Raw genomic sequence first — 18,867 nt, 5'->3', positions numbered from 1 at the left:
TTGCCGACCAGCCGCCGTCATTATACGGTGGCTGGTCGGCTCGTTCCTGCGAATCGCCGTAGCTGTAAGTCGGCTCCTTTAAGAGCCATAGCAGGCGCGCACCCGCTGCGCGGCGGAGGACCCGATGTGCATGGCCGGTACCCACGAAGGCCGCCGGCAATCGTGGGAAAGAGAGCCAGAACGGGGATCTGTCAATGTAAACACAGACAGATCCCCGTTCTGACAGGGGATGAGAGATCGATCTGCTGTTCCTAGTGATTAGGAACAGCGATCTCTCTCCTCCTCCAGTCCGTCCCATCCCCCCCACAGTTAGAAACACATCCCAGAGAACACATTAAACCCCTTGATCGCCCCCTAGTGTTAACCCCTTCCCTGCCAAGTGACATTTACACAGCAATCAGTGCCTTTTTATAGCACTGATTGCTGTATAAATGTCAATAATCCCAAAAAAGTGTCTGATTTGTCCGTCGCAATCTCACAGTACCGTTAAAAATCGCAGATTGCCGCCATTACTTGTAAAAAAAAAAAATATCAATAATAAAAATGCCATAAAATGTATTCCATATTTTGTAGACACTATAACTTTTGCGCAAACCAATCAATATACGCTTATTGTGATTTTTTTTTTTTTTTTACCAAAAATATGAAGAAGAATACATATTGGCCTAAACTAATGAACAAGTTTTTTTATTTTATTTTGGGGATATTTATTATAGCAAAAAGGAAAAAATACTGTGTTTTTTTTGTTTCAAAATTGAAATTTTTTTGTTTATAGCACAAAAAATAAAAACCGCAGAGGCGATCAAATACCACCTGCGGACGGGGGTCAAGGTGATAGGAAGGCAGGGCCGCCAGAACACCAAGATGGATCCCACCGGGGTTAGAGCGTAAGATTCCCTGGGGCGCGGAGTCTAAGAGCCAGCAGGTGTTCACCAGAGCCTTGAGTGGTGAGGATGGACTTGGCTGCAACTGGCTCCAGGTCGCGACCCCCAGGGTCTCCCAGCTCACACCCACAGTAGGCAACAGGAGGATAGGGATGGTGAGAGACAAAGCCAAGGTCGGGGCCACAAGCAGACAGGAATACTCAGAGACACGCCAAAAGGTCAGGATCACAGGCAAACAGGGATGGTCAAGGACACGCCAAAGTCGGTAACGGAATAACAGCAGAGCACACGGCAGGTAACAGGAAGCTAACACACAAAGGTTAATCAGCAGGGTTGGCCTGCAGTGCACAGGTTAATATAGAGTTCTCTGATAGGAGCTAGGGTGGATTCATGCCAGAGGATGGATATAAAAGCAGTCAGGTGAGGGTCGGCTGGTCTCTAGAAATAAACACATGGAGACAGGTAAGCAGACGAACTCTATTGCATAACCATGACATAGGGGCTAGTTTTATGGCTTTTATTATTAATTTTTTTATTTTATTTTTTACTAGTAGTGGCGGCCATCAGCCATTTTTATCAAGACTGCAAAATTATGGTGGACAATTTTTACACATATTTGGGACCACTGCCATTTTTACAGCGATCAATGCTATAAAATTGCATTGATTACTGTGAAAATATCACTGGCAGTAAAGGGATTAACCACTAGGGAGCGGGGAAGGGGTTAAGTGTGTCCTAGTACGTGATCTAACTGAAGGGGGGACTGTGCAGGGGAGATGACAGATCATCTGTTCATACTCTGTATGAACACACGATCTGTCACTTCTCCCCTCAGAGAACTGGAAATAGTGCCAGCGATCGCGACCGCCGGGCACACGCAGCGGCTCCGTGGGCGAACAGGCTGCGTGCACACGCCCCCTAGTGGCCATGACGCCGATTCACGCAGCCAAGCCATGTTGCCGCAGTATAACTGCGGCGGCTGGTCGGCTTGCGGTTTACTCTAATTAGCCTTAATTAACTCCCTATTCTCCATTTAATTATTATTTTACTGCTTTTTTTTTCTTTTGTTCACATCTATTTTATAAACGACAAACAATTAAAACTTTTATTTTTTTTGCTTTGTTAGTGAATATTTTTGCACATATATATTAACATATATTTACACATTTCATATTGGAAAAGCGCTAAATTAAAAAGAAATCAATTAATTTCATTTGTAAATAATCTTTTAAATGCTTTGTACCATTGCTGACAGGCTGAATTTAAAACAAAACAGTTGCGGTAGGTATCGGTAATCGGTACTAAAAAAAAAAAAAAAAAAAAAAATGATATCGGTAACTCGGAGTTCCGCTGAAACTGTCTTGCATACACACGATTAGGGCTGGGGAAAAAAATCGATATAAATCTTGAATCGAGTTGAGAGGTCAAATCAATAAAAAATTTCAGCAAATCGATTTTTTAGATTTTTTTTTTTTTTTTTTTTTCAACAGGACCGGCGCTGATGGACACCGCACCGGTCCTAAGGAGCTCCGGACTAGGCCTAAGCCGCGGCCTCACCTAAAAACTCCTGCCTGCAGCTCCTCAGGACCGGCCGCGGTGTCCGTCAAAAAAAAAAACAAAAAAAAAAAAACAAAAAAAAAAAAACTTGATTCGAATCGTGAATTGAGTTTTTTTTTTTAAATGGCAGAGTTTTTTATTTATTTTTTAGAAAATCGACCCAGCTCTACACACGATCACACCAAAGTCCGATCGTCAAGAACGCGGTGATGTACCGTATATACTCGAGTATAGGCCGACCCGAATATAAGCCGAGGCCCCCAATTTACCCCCAAAAAAACTGGCAAACTTATTGACTCGTGTATAAGCCGAGGGTGAGACATGCCTGTCCATCCCTGTGTGTGTGTCCGTCCATCCCTGTGTGTCCGTCCATCCCTGTGTGTCCGTCCATCCATCCCTGTGTGTGTGTGTGTCCATCCATCCATCCATCCCTGTGTGTGTGTGTCTCCATCCATCCATCCATCCATCCCTGTGTGTGTGTGTCTCCATCCATCCATCCATCCATCCCTGTGTGTGTGTGTGTCTCCATCCATCCATCCATCCATCCCTGTGTGTGTCTCCATCCGTGTGTGTGTGTGTGTGTGTGTGTGTGTGTGTGTGTCCAGCCTACCTTTGTCCCGAGCCTCCGTCCCGTGCCTTGCCTCCTTGCCTCCGTCCCGTGCCGTGACTTGCCTCCTTGCATCCGTCCCGTGTCGTGCCGTGCCTTGCCGCCGCCGTCCCGTCCCGTCCCGTGCCGTGCCTTCCCTTGCCTCCGTCCCGTGCCCTCTTCGTCGGCGGCCATTGTAAAGTTCAAAAGCTGCGCCGCCGCCTTCGCCTGTGATAGGCGGAACACTGAATTTCCCAGCAGCCTGTGTTCCGCCTATCACAGACGTCGTATCATCCTCGTCCGTAGTACGAGGATGATACGATGTCCGTGATAGGCGGAACACAGGCTGCTGGGAAATTCAGTGTTCCGCCTATCACAGGCGAAGGCGGAGCCGGAGGCGCGGCTTTTGAATAGAATGGCCGCTGTCTGTCTGCTCGACACGCTGATCGAGCGGGCAGACAGCGATGACTCGAGTATAAGCCGAGGGGGGCACTTTCAGCCTCAAAAAAGAGGCTGAAAATCTCGGCTTATACTCGAGTATATACGGTACAACACGTCTGACGGGACTAGAAAAAGGAAGTTCAGTAGCCAATAGCCTCCGTCTCGTACTTGCTTCAGAGCATGCGTTGTTTTTGGTCAGTCGGAACAGCGTACAGAGGAGCGGTTTTCCCGATAGGAATTTGTTCCATCGGAAATATTTAAAACATGTTCTATTTAAGATCGGAATATACGATGAAAAGCTTCCGCCTGACTTTTTTCTGCTGGACATTCCGCTCGGGTGTACGCGGCATGACTCTCAACGTCATCGCGGGCTCGGCCAGTCATATCGCCAATACGCCTGTGGTAACAATTTTAGACCCTTCATTTCTGTGTAAGTGGGCAAAATTACAAAATCTGCAGGGGATCAAATAATTATTTTGCACCACTGTAGGGAGGACGTATATAACACAGCTGTAGCTTTCTGTATATAATACTATACTGGGGGGGGGGGGGGGGGGGTGTATAGCCATAGCTTTAAAACTCTGTATATAATACTATATAAGAAGGATGTATGTGGCAGAGCTTTAATTTTAATACTGTGTATATAACACTGTATACAAGCAATTTTTATAGCACAGCTGTAACACTTTATATAACACTATATACAGAAGATGTATATAGCACAGCTGTAACACTGTATAGAACGCTATATACAGAAGATGTATACGGCACAGCTGTAACACTGTATATAACACTATATACAGAAGAATATAACGCTATATACAGAAGATGTATACGGCACAGCTGTAACACTCTATATAATGCTATATACAGAAGATGTATACGGCACAACTGTAACACTGTATATAACACTGTATACAGAAGATGTATACGGCACAGCTGTAACACTGTATATAACACTGTATAAAGAAGATGTATACGGCAAAGCTGTAACACTGTATATAACACTATATACAGAAGATGTATACGGCACAGCTGTAACACTGTATATAACACTGTATACAGAAGATGTATATAGCACATCTGTAACACTGTATATAACACTATATACAGAAGATGTATACGGCACAGCTGTAACACTGTATATAACACTGTATACAGAAGATGTATATAGCACATCTGTAACACTGTATATAACACTATATACAGAAGGTGTATACGGCACAGCTGTAACACTGTATATAACACTATATACAGAAGAATATAACGCTATATACAGAAGATGTATACGGCACAACTGTAACACTGTATATAACACTGTATACAGAAGATGTATACGGCACAGCTGTAACACTGTATATAACACTGTATAAAGAAGATGTATACGGCAAAGCTGTAACACTGTATATAACACTATATACAGAAGATGTATACGGCACAGCTGTAACACTGTATATAACACTGTATACAGAAGATGTATATAGCACATCTGTAACACTGTATATAACACTATATACAGAAGATGTATACGGCACAGCTGTAACACTGTATATAACACTGTATACAGAAGATGTATATAGCACATCTGTAACACTGTATATAACACTATATACAGAAGGTGTATACGGCACAGCTGTAACACTGTATATAACACTGTATACAGAAGATGTATATGGCACAGCTGTAACACTGTATATAACGCTATATACAGAAGATGTATACGGCACAGCTGTAACACTGTATATAACACTGTATACAGAAGATGTATACGGCACAGCTGTAACACTGTATATAACACTGTATACAGAAGATGTATATGGCACAGCTGTAACACTGTATATAACGCTATATACAGAAGATGTATACAGTACAGCTGTAACACTGTATATAACGCTATATACAGAAGATGTATACGGCACAGCTGTAACACTCTATATATAACACTATATACAGAAGATGTATATGGCACAGCTGCAACACTGTATATAACACGTATACAGAAGATGTATACGGCACAGCTGTAACACTCTGTATATAACACCGTATACAGAAGATGTATACGGCACAGCTGTAACACCCTATATATAACACCGTATACAGAAGATGTATACGGCACAGCTGTAACACCCTATATATAACACCGTATACAAAAGATGTATACGGCATAGCTGTAACACCCTGTATATAACACCGTATACAGAAGATGTATACGGCACAGCTGTAACACTCTGTATATAACACTGTATACAGAAGATGTATACGGCACAGCTGTAACACTCTGTATATAACACTGTATACAGAAGATGTATACGGCACAGCTGTAACACTGTATATAACACTGTATACAGAAGATGTATACGGCACAGCTGTAACACCCTATATATAACACTGTATACAGAAGATGTATACGGCACAGCTGTAACACTGTATATAACACTGTATACAGAAGATGTATACGGCACAGCTGTAACACTGTATATAACACTGTATACAGAAGATGTATACGGCACAGCTGTAACACTGTATATAACACTGTATACAGAAGATGTATACGGCACAGCTGTAACACTGTATATAACACTGTATACAGAAGATATATACGGCACAGCTGTAACACTCTGTATATAAGTTGGGCGCTCCTCTTCTGCTATCTTGCAGCCGCCTCTGCTGTGTCTTGTTCAGCAAGTTCTAAAAAGGAATTATTTATGTTGTCTGCATATTTCGGGTCCTGACTGCCAAACATGGCCAGTCACACAGGAGCACAGCCAGAGCACGGATGGAGATGACGCCCCCTATGATGTGCAGACATGGGAGGGGGGGAGCGTGTTGTGTGTGAGTGTAGCTGCCAACATCTCCATCTCCCGGGACGCTGCACCATACAAGAAATTCTCTCTCTACATCAGACTAAAAGCCCAGCAAGTGTTTATCAGAGGGGTGGACTTTCTACTGTAATAAAGATACACCCGCCGGCCACTTTATTGGGTACGCCTGTTCACTTGCTTGGTGGCACAAATTGCCAATCAGCCAATCACATCGCAGAAATTCAACGCATAGACGTGGTGAAGACGACTTGCTGAAGTTCAAACCGAGCATCAGAATGGGGAAGAAAGGGGATTTAAGTGACTTTGAACGTGGTATGGTTGTTGGCGACAGATGGGCTGATCTGAGTATTTTAAAAACTGCTGATCTACTGGGATTTTCACACACAACCATCTCTCTGGGTTTACAGAGAATGGTGGGAAAAAGAGAAAATATCCAGTGAGCAGCAGTTGTGTGGAGGAAAATGCCTTGTTGATGTCAGCGCTCATAGGAGAATGGGCAGACTGGTTCCAGATGATAGAAAGGGAACAGTAACTCAAATAACCACTCGTTACACCCAAGGTATGCAGAATACCATCTCTGAACACACAACACATCGATCCTTGAAGCAGATGGGCTACAGTAGAGCTGCACAATTAAAAATCGTGATCTCGTTCTTGATGGTCGAAAGTTCAGAGAACTTTTGTGTGACCGTGTGTATGCAAGCCAAGCTTGAGCGGAATGCCGTCGGAAAAACCATCCAAGATTTCTTCGATGGAAAATCCGCTCGTGTGTACACGGACATAACTCAAGTAACCACTTGTTACATCTAAGGTATGCAGAATACATCTCTGAACGCACAACACATCAAACCTTGAAGCAGATGGGCTATAGTAGAGCTGCACAATTAATCGTTAAAAAAAATTGTGATCTCGATTCAACCCCCCCTGACGATCTCTATTGCAGAGTTTGCAGATTCTTTCATATAACAAGTGGAGAGACTTATCTGCTCACTCAGCTGTCAAAAGAATACATCCAGGCAGTCTGCCAAGTTTTTAACATGAAACATTGTAACTAACTCTTCCTTCTTAGATCAAAGGGATAAACTTCTGTGTGTAAAGAAAAAATCCAGGCAGTCTGCCAAGTTTTTAAACAACAAAATGCAGGAAATTTAACAACTTAAAGTCTACATCTTTTTCTGGCACTTGTTTCTTAAGTTAAAATCAGTATTTTTTTGCTAGAAAATTACTTGGAACCCCCAAACATTATATATATTTTAGCAGAGACCCCAGGGAATAAAATGTCAATTGCTGCAATATTTTATGTCACACTGTATTTGCCCAGCAGTCTTTCAAACACAATTCTGTGGGAGAAAATACACTTCAATGAAAAAAAAAGAAACCGTAAAGTTAGCCCATTTTTTTTTTTTTTTGTTTTAATGTGGAAGATGATGTTACGCCACGAGAATCGTGAGCGCCCATCAAAGCAGCTTCACCAGTGCCCATCAAAAGCAGCTTCACCAGTGCCCATAAAAAGCAGCCTCACCAGCGCCCATCAAAGGCAGCCCACCAGCTCCCATCAAAGGCAGACTCACCAGCGCCCATAAAAAGCAGCCTCAACGGCGCCCATCAAAGGCAGCCTCACCGGCGCCCATCAAAAGCAGCTTCACCAGCGCCCATAAAAAGCAGCCTCACCAGCGATCATCAAAGGCAGCCCACCAGCTCCCATCAAAGGCAGACTCACCAGCGCCCATAAAAAGCAGCCTCAACGGCGCCCATCAAAGGCAGCCTCACCGGCGCCCATCAAAAGCAGCTTCACCAGCGCCCATAAAAAGCAGCCTCACCAGCGATCATCAATGCAGCCTCACCAGCACCCATCAAAAGCAGCTTCACCAGTGGCCATCAAAAACAGCCTCACCAGCACCCATCAAAAGCAGCTTCACCAGTGGCCATCAAAAACAGCCTCACCAGCGCCCATCAAAAGCAGCTTCACCAGTGCCCATCAAAAGTAAATTCACCAGCACCCATCAATGCAGCCTCACCAGTGCCTATCAGTGAATGTTTGCTTGCTTCCATTTATTTGGGAGTCGGGACACAGACACAGTCCTCCGCTGCGCCTCTGACACTATGTGTGAATGGAGCGGCGGCTGCCTGCTGATGCTGAGAATTAGTTGCTTGCTGCAGAGAGAAGAGATTAGGAACACCAGCAGCCGAGCGCCCTAGGAAGCAGTGCGCCCTAGACAGCTGCCTAGTTTGCCTAGTGGTAGCACCGGCCCTGCCTGTTTGTGGGGGGCCTAAACAGGGTCCCCCTGTGAGCACCTGGACAAGGTCATCCAGCACCCAGGGCAAAGATGACAAATGCCCCCCCCAATACGCCCAGCTGTCACACGCTTGTCAAAATTACTGCCGCTGTCACTACTCCTTTCAACCCCCCTACCAGAAGGCTGGCACCCCCATCCCTACAGTAAACCATTGCACCCAGGGCAGCCGCCCACCCCTTGTCCCCACCCTGCCTGTTAGTCAGGGACTGACCTGAGTCTAGCTAGTGGCTCTACAAGCAGATTTCCCCCCCAATACGCCCAGCTGTCACACGCTTGTCAAAATCACTGCCGCTGTCACTACTCCTTTCAGCCCCATAACAGAAGGCTGGCACCCCCATCCCTACAGTAAACCATTGCACCCAACCCCTGACACCGGCCTGCTGCCTGCTTAATATTTCTGATTGGCCTCTTGGCAAATATAAAAGATCTTTGTCAAAGCATCTCCTTATTGCCGCTAAGTCCCTGATCCCTAGACACTGGAAATCGACCTCAGTCCCGTCAGTAGGGGAATGGTTACGGGAGGTTAACCGAATGTTCGCAATGGAAGAGACGCTGGCCACAGCTAACGAATCCTCTGAAAAATTTCATAGCACCTGGTCCCCATGGGTCCAGTTTAAATACTCAGACTCATTTGCTAGCCTATCCACAGGTTGATGAGTTCCCCGATCTTTTTGGATCGACTATTTAGGTGTTTGCTGCACTACTTCAGCAGGCGCGGATGTGGATCTCTGTGTGAAAACTGCCTTCATCGCAGTCTTGCTCCTGGACTACTTACTTCTGTTTCTTTTCTACCCTTTCTCTCTTTTTCTCTCATCACCCTCCTTTGTTCCCCTCTAGCTCACCCACCCCCCCCCCCCCCCCCCCCCCCGTCCCCCTTGTTAAAACATGTACCTTACAGATCAGTTGTACTATCTGCTCACAGGATACTATATTGTTTAAATTAGGTGCTGTGACATTGTTCTTTTTTTTGTTGAGTACTCATTTTTTTCACGGAAGCTGTGATTGCCGCTCCGGACCTTGAGTCCCAGATACATTATAGCTACCAGAAGACATTTATAATTATAATTATATATGTATCTATAAGTCTGAGTATATTTGCTTTGCACTATCTGTTTCTTGCATTGCATACTGTGATGTTTTAAACCTGTTATGTGATTTAACTTGAATAAAATTCTTTTATTGGGAAAAAAAAAAAAAAAAACATTGCACCCAGGGCAGCCGCCCACCCCTTGTCCCCACCCTTCCTGTTAGTCAGGGACTGACCTGAGTCTAGCTAGTGGCTCTACAAGCAGATTTTTTTTATTCCATGGACTTGCTGTACAAAGTCCTTCTGCACCAAACTTTGCTTGTAAAAAAGAGAAGTGCTGCTCCCGGGTGTCCCTATTTCGTGCACGGTTTACCTCTGCCAGTGCAACAACAGTAGAGTAACGGGTTCGACCCGGAGTTCTGCTTTAGTTGGCCAACAGATGAAACAGAGGACTAAAGCCCACCAGGCAGTATTGTATGAGGGACCACTGCTAACCACCCCCAACTTCAGTCAAGAATTTCTTGTACAAACAGATCAGCCTCTGATGTTGGCCTGGAAGAAGTCTTGTCCAGGGAAATGAATAGGGAAGAACATCGAGGAGCATACCTCAGTCAGGAAATATGACGGCCGCAGAATTATTTAGTAGTGGAAAAAAAGGGGGTGTCTGGTCATGAAGTAGGCAATAGAGCCTTTGATGTATTACCACGCGGGCAGACCGTTCCCGTGGATTACAGACCGCTCTACTCTACAGGGGATTATTTGGAACAAGAAAGCAATGCAAGGGTCACTGTGACAAATCCAACCGCAGCAGGGGCTTTTGGAGGGGCACTGCAGGGTAGCCTCTTGCCTACTGACTATGGGCCCTGGCATTCATGAAGATCTCCTGTTATGTAATACAAGAGGACATTATTACATTTAAAGTGGTTGTGAACCCTTACAAACCACTTTGACCTACAGGTAAGCCTAGATTAAAGGGATTGTAAAGCAAATTTTTTTATTTTTTTAAAATAACAAACATGTTATACTTACCTCCACTGTGCAGCTCGTTTTGCACAGAGTGGCCCCGAACCTGCTCTTCTGGGGTCCCTCGGCGGCTGTCTCTGCTTCCTCCCACAGGTGCTTCTCACGTTCATGCGAGCTCCCTCGCATTGGTGAGAAGCACCTGCGGGCGCGCTCCCGTGATACAGCCGGCGGCTATAGCCGCTCGCTGTATCACAAGGCCCCGCCCCCCGGCGCGCTGCGTCATTGGATGTGATTGACAGCAGCGCGAGCCAATGGCTGCGCTGCTTTCAATCCATCCACTCCAGCCAATCAGCGGCCAGGCTGAGCGGCGAAGAGGACGGCGGGGGCGAGCGCGGAATTTTCGAGGGGTGAGGTAAGTAAAACGGAGGGGCTGGGGGCGCCGGCACCGTCAGATGTTTTTTTACCTTAATGCATAGAATGCATTAAGGTGAAAAAACATTTACCTTTACAACCCCTTTAAGGCTTACCTGTAGGTCCAAGAAATATCTCCTAAACCTACACGATATATACCCAAAGACAGCCACCGCTGTCTAGGGCGCATGCGCCGTTGCCCAGCGGCACGCAGGCGCACTGGGCAGGCCGTAGATCGCGGCGATATGCCGCTCGTGTCGGCTCCCGCAAATCACAGCGCCGGAGCAGCGAGACCCGGAAGTCGCTCCGGGATACATGGCAGCGGCGAAGAGGAAGACGGAGGACCGCTTCGGGGGGCTTCGTTCTCAGGTAAGCTATTCATAATGAGCTAGTATGCTATGCATACTAGCTCATTATGCCTTTGCCTTACAGGGTGTGTTTTTTTTATTTTTTTATTCGTTTTTTGTCTTTACTTCCTCTTTAACAGTCAAGGAGGCCACGATGGTCTCTCTGCCAACTTGAAACTCCGTGAGAAGATGCATGTGAAAAGAAGGCTGGTTAATGAGATGTGGACAGCACCGGATCTTCTAGAATACTGGTGCCGAAATGTCTGGGTGGACAATGACCTGAGTCACCTAGGCTTGTCTAGGTGACTACTTGTTAATATGTTTGTGTTAATTAGATCACTGTCAGGGGTCAGCTATTAGTTACTAGATGGGGATTAGCATACTGTTTATGTTGGCTGTTTCTTAGCTATGACATTTACCTTATTTATCGGCGTATAACACGTGTCGGCGTATAACGCGCGTCGACGTATAAAACGCGCCGGCGTATAACATGCACCCCAATTAAGGAGGGAAGTTTCAGGAATAAAAATCTTTTTTTTTTTTTAAATAATCCACTTTTAAGCAAAATAATGGTCAGTGAGCATCAATGCGCATGCGTGAGTCAGCGCGACTCACGCATGCGCTGTAGGGAACCGGGAAGTGAAGCCGTACTTCCTGATTCCCTTACCGAAGATGGCGACGACAGCACCCGAGGGACAGTTCGGCCTCGGATGCCGACATCGCGGGCGCCCTAGACAGGTAAGTGTTCTTATTTTAAAAGTCAGTAGCTGCAGTATTTGTAGTTGCTGACTTTAAAAAAAAAAAATTTTGGCGGACCTCCGCTTTAATTAACCTTTTTTTTGGGGGGTTAATTCTCCTTTAAGGGGGTGTGGCAGGGGGCGTGTCCTATGCCTACATACATTTGCTAGTAGGTGTCCCTCATTCCCATCTCAAAATGTTGGGAGGTATGTATCAAGGCTTACACAGGTGAGCTGCACTCCTGCAATCATTGTCACAGATTTTGGTTATATTAAGTATAAGTGAACATGGATGTGGGGGAACGCAGTTCTGGCACCTCCAGCACTGAATGTATGTAATGACAAGAGGTGCTGGGGTGTGCTGGAGGCTCTATTGATGCCGGCTGCTAGAGGATCTATTGTCACACTGGGGAGGGGGGGTGTATTGTTGCTGGGCAGGTCTATTTTTATGTGGGCGATCTACTATTGTTGCTGGGCAGGTCTATTGTTGCTGGTGGGGAATCTATTGTTGCTGGGAGGGACCTACTGTTGAAGGAGAGGTCTATTGATGCTGGCTGCTGGGAGATCTGTTGTTGCAGCTGGAGGTCTATGTTATAGGGGGGGGGGGGGCTATTATCGCTGGGGTGTCTATTCTTGTGGGAGATCTATTGTTACTGGGGGTGTACATTGTTGTGGGAGATCTATTGTTGCTGGCGGTTCAATTGTTGTGGGGGGTCTATTATTGCTGGAGGGGGGTCTATTGTTGCTGGGGGGGTCTATTGTTGCTGGGGGTCTATTGTTGCTAGCTGCAGGGAATCTATTTTACTGTGTTTCTTGTTGTCATTAGAAAATTTCATACAACTCAACAAAATGATACTTGGTTCTGTATTCTTTTAAAGGAGCGGTACAGGAGGTGGGTAGAGGTTGGAAACAAGGAACAGCCCCCGGGGGTGGGTAGGGGGCAGAGACAAGGGGAGACTCAGCTAGGTAGAGGTCCTGCATCTATTCAGGAAGAGCTGTTTATATATACACTACATTTCCAAATTTCCAAAAGTATTGGAACACCTCTCTTTACACGCACATTAACTTTAATGGCATCCCAGTCTTAGTCCGTAGGGTTCAATATAGAATTTGCCCCGCCCTTTGCAGCTATAACAGATTCAGCTTTTCTGGGAAGGCCGTCCACAAGGTTTAGAAGTGTGTCTATGGGAATGTTTGACCATTCTTCCAGAAGCGCATTTGTTTGGGGTGGAGGAACTTGACTGGCCTGACCTCAACCCGAATAGAACACCTTTGGGATGAATTTGAGTGGAGACTGCGAGCCAGGCCTTCTTGTCCAACATCAGTGCCTGACCTCACAAATGCTCTTCTGGAAGAATGGTCAAACATCCCCATAGACACACTCCTAAACCTTGTGGACGGCCTTCCCAGAAGAGTTGAAGCTGTTATAGCTGCAAAGGATGGGCCAACTCAATACTGAACCCTACGGACTAAAGCCTCATACACACGATCGGATTTTTCACAGACAAAACCTCCGACTTTTGTCCGAAGGCGCGTGCCTGGATTTTGTCTTGCGTACAAACGGCAAGGAATTGTCAGCCAACCAACATGAACATAATGACGTACTACGTGATTTTTCAACTCTTTAGCACCACCCTTTGGGCTCCTGTTAGTAGAAGTTTGGTGAGTGTTGATTCGCGCTTTTCATTTCACACTTTTCAGTTAGTTTCTGAACGGCCGTTCGTCAACCGGCCATGTTGCGGAATCAGAAGAGACAACGTGTTATTTATTATTGGCCTTTGAGTTATTGCTTTGACCCAAGTCCAGTCCAGGAACAGGAGGAGGAGGATTTCTTTGACCAAGAATTGGCTGCTTTATTAATGGTGACCAATTGTCATATGCCTTTGCTGCGGGTGCTCCAGAAGAATAATCCGGATGATTTTCGGGAATTATTTACAGATGACGGACCCCTGCTTTCACCAACTCTTGGCATTGGTGACCCCCTATATTAACCACTTCAGTTCCGGACCAATAAACACCTTAAGGACCAGAGGTCTTTTTGCAATTTCGCACTGCGCTGCTTTAACTGGTAATTGCGCGGTCATGCAATATTGCACCCAAACGAAATTTGCGTCCTTTTCTTCCCACAAATAGAGCTTTCTTTTGATGGTATTTGATTGCCTCTGCGATTTTTTTTTTTTGCGATATAAATGAAAAAAGAGCGAAAATTTTGAAAAAAAAAAGATATTTTCTTCTTTTTGTTATAAGAAAAATCGAATAAACTAAATTTTAGTCATACATTGAGGGCAAAATTTATTCAGCCACATGTCTTTAGTAAAAAAAATGTCAATAAGCGTATATTTTTTGGTTTGCGCAAAAGTTATAGCGTCTACAAACTAGAGTACATTTTCTGGAATTTACACAGCTTTTAATTTATGACTGCCGATCTCATTTCTTGAGGTGCTAAAATGGCAGGGCAGTACAAATCCCCCCCAAATGACCCCATTTTGGAAAGTAGACACCCCAAGGAAATTGCTGATGGGTATGTTGAGCCCATTGAATATTTATTTTTTTTGTCCTAAGGGATTGAATAATGACAAAAAAAAATAAAAAAAAATTTTTTTACAAAAAGTTGTCACTAAATGATATATTGCTCACACATGCCATGGTTATATGTGAAATGACACCCCAAAATACATTCTGCTGCTTCTCCCGAGTACGGGGATACCACATGTGTGGGACTTTTTGGGAGTCTAGTCGCGCACGGCACCCCGAAAACCAATCACCACCTTCAGGATTTCTAAGGGTGCAAATTTTTGATTTAACTCCTCACTACCTATCACAGTTTCGAAGGCCATAAAATGCCAAAATAGCACAAAACCCCCCCAAATGACCCCATTTTGGAAAGTAGACACCCCAAGCTATTTACTGAGAGGCATGTTGAGTCCATGGAATATTTTATATTTTGCCAAAAGTTGCGGGAATATTACAAACTTTTTTTTTTTTGCACAAAGTTGTCACTAAATGATATATTGCTCACACATGCTATGGGCAGAAGTCAAATTACACCCCAAAATAAATTCTGCTGCTTCTCCCGAGTACGGGGATACCACATGTGGGGGACTTTTTGGGAGCCTAGTTAACTAGCTACCTAGCGACACTAGCGACACTGATGCAGCGTTCAGAAAAATTATCGCTTAGTGACACTGGCAAAAGGGGGTGAAAGGGTTAACTAGCGGAAATCAGGGGGTTAAAACCATTATTGGGTAGTATATCGGGGTACCTAGCGATATAAAAACCTGGCGGTGAACCTAAAAAAATAACTAGCTACCTAGCGACTGTAGCGACACTAATGCAACGATCAGAAAAACGATCGCTTAGTGACACTGGCAAAAGGGGGTGAAAGGGTTAACTAGCGGCAATCAGGGGGTTAAAAACATTATTGGGTAGTCTATCGGGGTACCTAGCGATATAAAAACCTGGCGGTGAACCTAAAAAAATAACTAGCTACCTAGCGACACATGCAGCGATCAGAAAAATGATCGCTTAGTGACACTGGCAAAAGGGGGTGAAAGGGTTAACTAGCGGCAATCAGGGGGTTAAAAACATTATTGGGTAGTATATCGGGGTACCTAGCGCTATAAAAACCTGGCGGTGAACCTAAAAAAATAACTAGCTACCTAGCGACTGTAGCGACACTAATGCAGCGATCAGAAAAACGATCGCTTAGTGACACTGGCAAAAGGGGGTGAAAGGGTTAACTAGCGGCAATCAGGGGGTTAAAAACATTATTGGGTAGTATATCGGGGTACCTAGCGATATAAAAACCTGGCGGTGAACCTAAAAAAATAACTAGCTACCTAGCGACACTAGCGACACATGCAGCGATCAGAAAAATGATCGCTTAGTGACACTGGCAAAAGGGGGTGAAAGGGTTAACTCTAGGGGCAATCAGGGGGTTAAATCTTTATTGGGGGGTGATAGGGGGCTACCCTGGACCTAACACTAACTGTCCTGACAGTTTTTACTGTCACAACTGACACTGAATGCATTGATCAGTAAAGAAATGATCAATGCAATCAGTGACACTGTGACTGGGGGGGGAGGGGGGGCGGGGGGGGGATCGGGGGGCGATCGGGGGGGGGTTTGTGTGCCTGTGTGTACCTACATGTCAGTGTAGTGTTCGTGCAGACTTACTTTTACTCTTCTCCTCGTAGTCCGGTCAAAAAGACCGCCCCGAGGAGAATGACATCACTTCCTCCTTCCTGTGTAAACAATACACAGGGGAGGAAGCTTCTCATTGGCCAGGAGCGATCCAGAGGGGGTGGCCGAAAACGAACGGCCATCCCCTCATCACGGAGCGCTCCTGGACCGAATCGGACCGCCGTAACCAGCGGGAGGGGGTCCGATGGGACCCCCCACCCGCTGGAAGGCAATCACGTAGATGTACGTGATTATGCCTGCCTGTGCCATTGTGCTGACGTACAATGGCAATACGGCGGTCCTCAAGTGGTTAAGAAGCAGGACACATGCATGAGGCTTTTATTTTTTGTTTTGGTTGGATAATAATGATTTGATTTGTTATATTTTCTATATTTTTGGATGCATAGAATGCACTTTTTGGTTAAGTTCTATTGGCAGATAGCATGTCTAATTTTATTTGTTTTCTTTTTTTTAATGCACAATAAAAAAAAAAAAATAGTGTAGAACAGTGATGGCGAACCTTGGCACCTCAGTGATGGCGAACCTCGGCAACTACACTGCATAGTGCATGAGCATCATGGGAAATGTAGTTCTAAAACATCTGGGGTGCCAAGGTTCACCATCACTGGTGTAGAATAATACTTGGCTGTGTGTTTTACTTCAAATGACAGTTTGGGAGTCGGCAGTTACATTTATAAAAATACAATGTAAAATTGACAAGGGACACCAACATAGTTGTATCTTTGATCTTAAAAACTACGGGATAATGGGGTTGTGATAACTTAAATAAAACCCAAATAAAATAAAAAAAGTATAACAGTATTATTCTTGATATCACTAGAAAAAAAAGGATTAGTTTGCAATAACTCCATCAGTATCGCCAGCAAAGCATCTTCATTATTATCCCATTTAGGCTGGGTTCACACTGCTGCGGTGATGAGATTGGATGTGATTCGCACCACACTGCAGTGCAAATCACATCCGATCTCTGTGCGATGCGAGTTCAGCCATACAGATAGTATGGCTGAATTCGCATCGCACCCGCTCCAAACTCGCACATTACCCTTTTTTTGGTCCGCAGCAGAATCGGATCGCATGGGTGTTCACACCATGCGATCCGATTCCTGTCCGAGTTTGCAGATCGCACTGCGATATGCGAACTGATCTGGGGGGTGTCATTAAGGTTTCACTGACACTCCCAGCAGTCCGCATAGGGCAGTGTGAACTGCCGGCGGGAGGCATGCGATGCGGGAACCCGCCGCGGATTCATAATCTTACCGCGTCACGAATGTTAATTCTCCATCACGAACGCTAGTTTACAAGACCGACCGCTTCCGGCTCCTCCTCGCTTCCGAGCATGCGTGTTTGTACTTTGGACTTTTGTCCGACGGACTTGTGTACACACGCTCGGAAAATCCGACAACAGACATTTGCCCTGCGGAAAATATTAAAGCCTGCCGTCCAACATTTGAAAGAAAATATATATGTGTAGCGCTATGCCAAATTAAAAAATAGAATTATACGTATCACCATATAAATCTCAAATCACATAAATGAAAAGCATATTCCCTAGTGGTACATAAACATAGAAACCACATTCAGGCATTTAAATAAAAATAAATACAAGTGGGTATTTAAATGAAAAAAATGTAAGTGGAAAAATAGATAGTAATCATTCACAAATTATTCTCAAAGAGATGTGCAAGTGCTGGATTAGTCCCAAACTGTGAAATCCAATATTGAATTTGCAGGAGAAAAAACTTTCAAAGTGTACTCTTCATTAGGGATTAGCGGAACCCCCCCCCCCCCAACCGGTTCGCACCAGAACATTCGAACGGACTGAGAATTCGTGCGAACTTTAGAACCCTATTAAAGTCTACGGGACTCGAACGTTCGAAATCAAAAGTGCTAATTTTAAAGGCTAATATGCAAGATATGCAACAGACAACACCAGCAATAAGGGGTATCTTCAGGTTTATACTGCGCTGGAGGCACACAACACCAACTAACTCCTGCAGATGCCTGTATTAGAGAACACCAGCAATAAAGGGTAGATACAGGTATATACTGTGCTGGAGGCACACAACGCCCACTAACTCCTGCAGATGCCTGTATTAGAGAGCACCAGCAATAAAGGGTAGATACAGGTGTATACCGCGCTGGAGGCACACAACGCCCACTAACTCCTGCAGATGGCTGTATTAGAGAGCAACAGCAATAAAGTGTAGATACAGGTGTATACCGCGCTGGAAGCACACAACACCCACTAACTCCTGCAGATGGCTGTATTAGAGAGCAACAGCAATAAAGTGTAGATACAGGTGTATACTGTGCTGGAGGCACACAACACCCACTAACTCCTGCAGATGCCTGTATTAGAGAACACCAGCAATAAAGGGTAGATACAGGTGTATACTGCGCTGGAGGAAAACAACACCCACTAACTCCTGCAGATGGCTGTATTAGAGAGCAACAGCAATAAAGTGTAGATACAGGTGTATACTGCGCTGGAGGCACACAACACCCACTAACTCCTGCAGATGCCTGTATTACAGAGCACCAGCAATAAAGGGTAGATACAGGTGTATACCGCGCTGGAGGCACACAACACCC

At 45.0% G+C, this 18,867-nt stretch overlaps 1 protein-coding gene across 1 annotated transcript in view; it reads left to right on the top strand.

The window, feature by feature from the left end:
- Positions 1–18,867, top strand: part of KCNB1 (potassium voltage-gated channel subfamily B member 1) — a 155,271-nt gene that overhangs the window by 59,658 nt on the left and 76,746 nt on the right. The window lies entirely within an intron of this gene.

This window comes from Lithobates pipiens, unplaced genomic scaffold (assembly GCF_037356315.1).
Source record: "Lithobates pipiens isolate NorthernLeopardFrog02 unplaced genomic scaffold, aLitPip1_a1.2 Scaffold_28, whole genome shotgun sequence".
Lineage (NCBI taxonomy): Eukaryota > Metazoa > Chordata > Amphibia > Anura > Ranidae > Lithobates > Lithobates pipiens.
The sequence above is the reverse complement of the archived record's forward strand: the minus strand, read 5'-3'. Positions and strand labels throughout refer to the sequence as shown.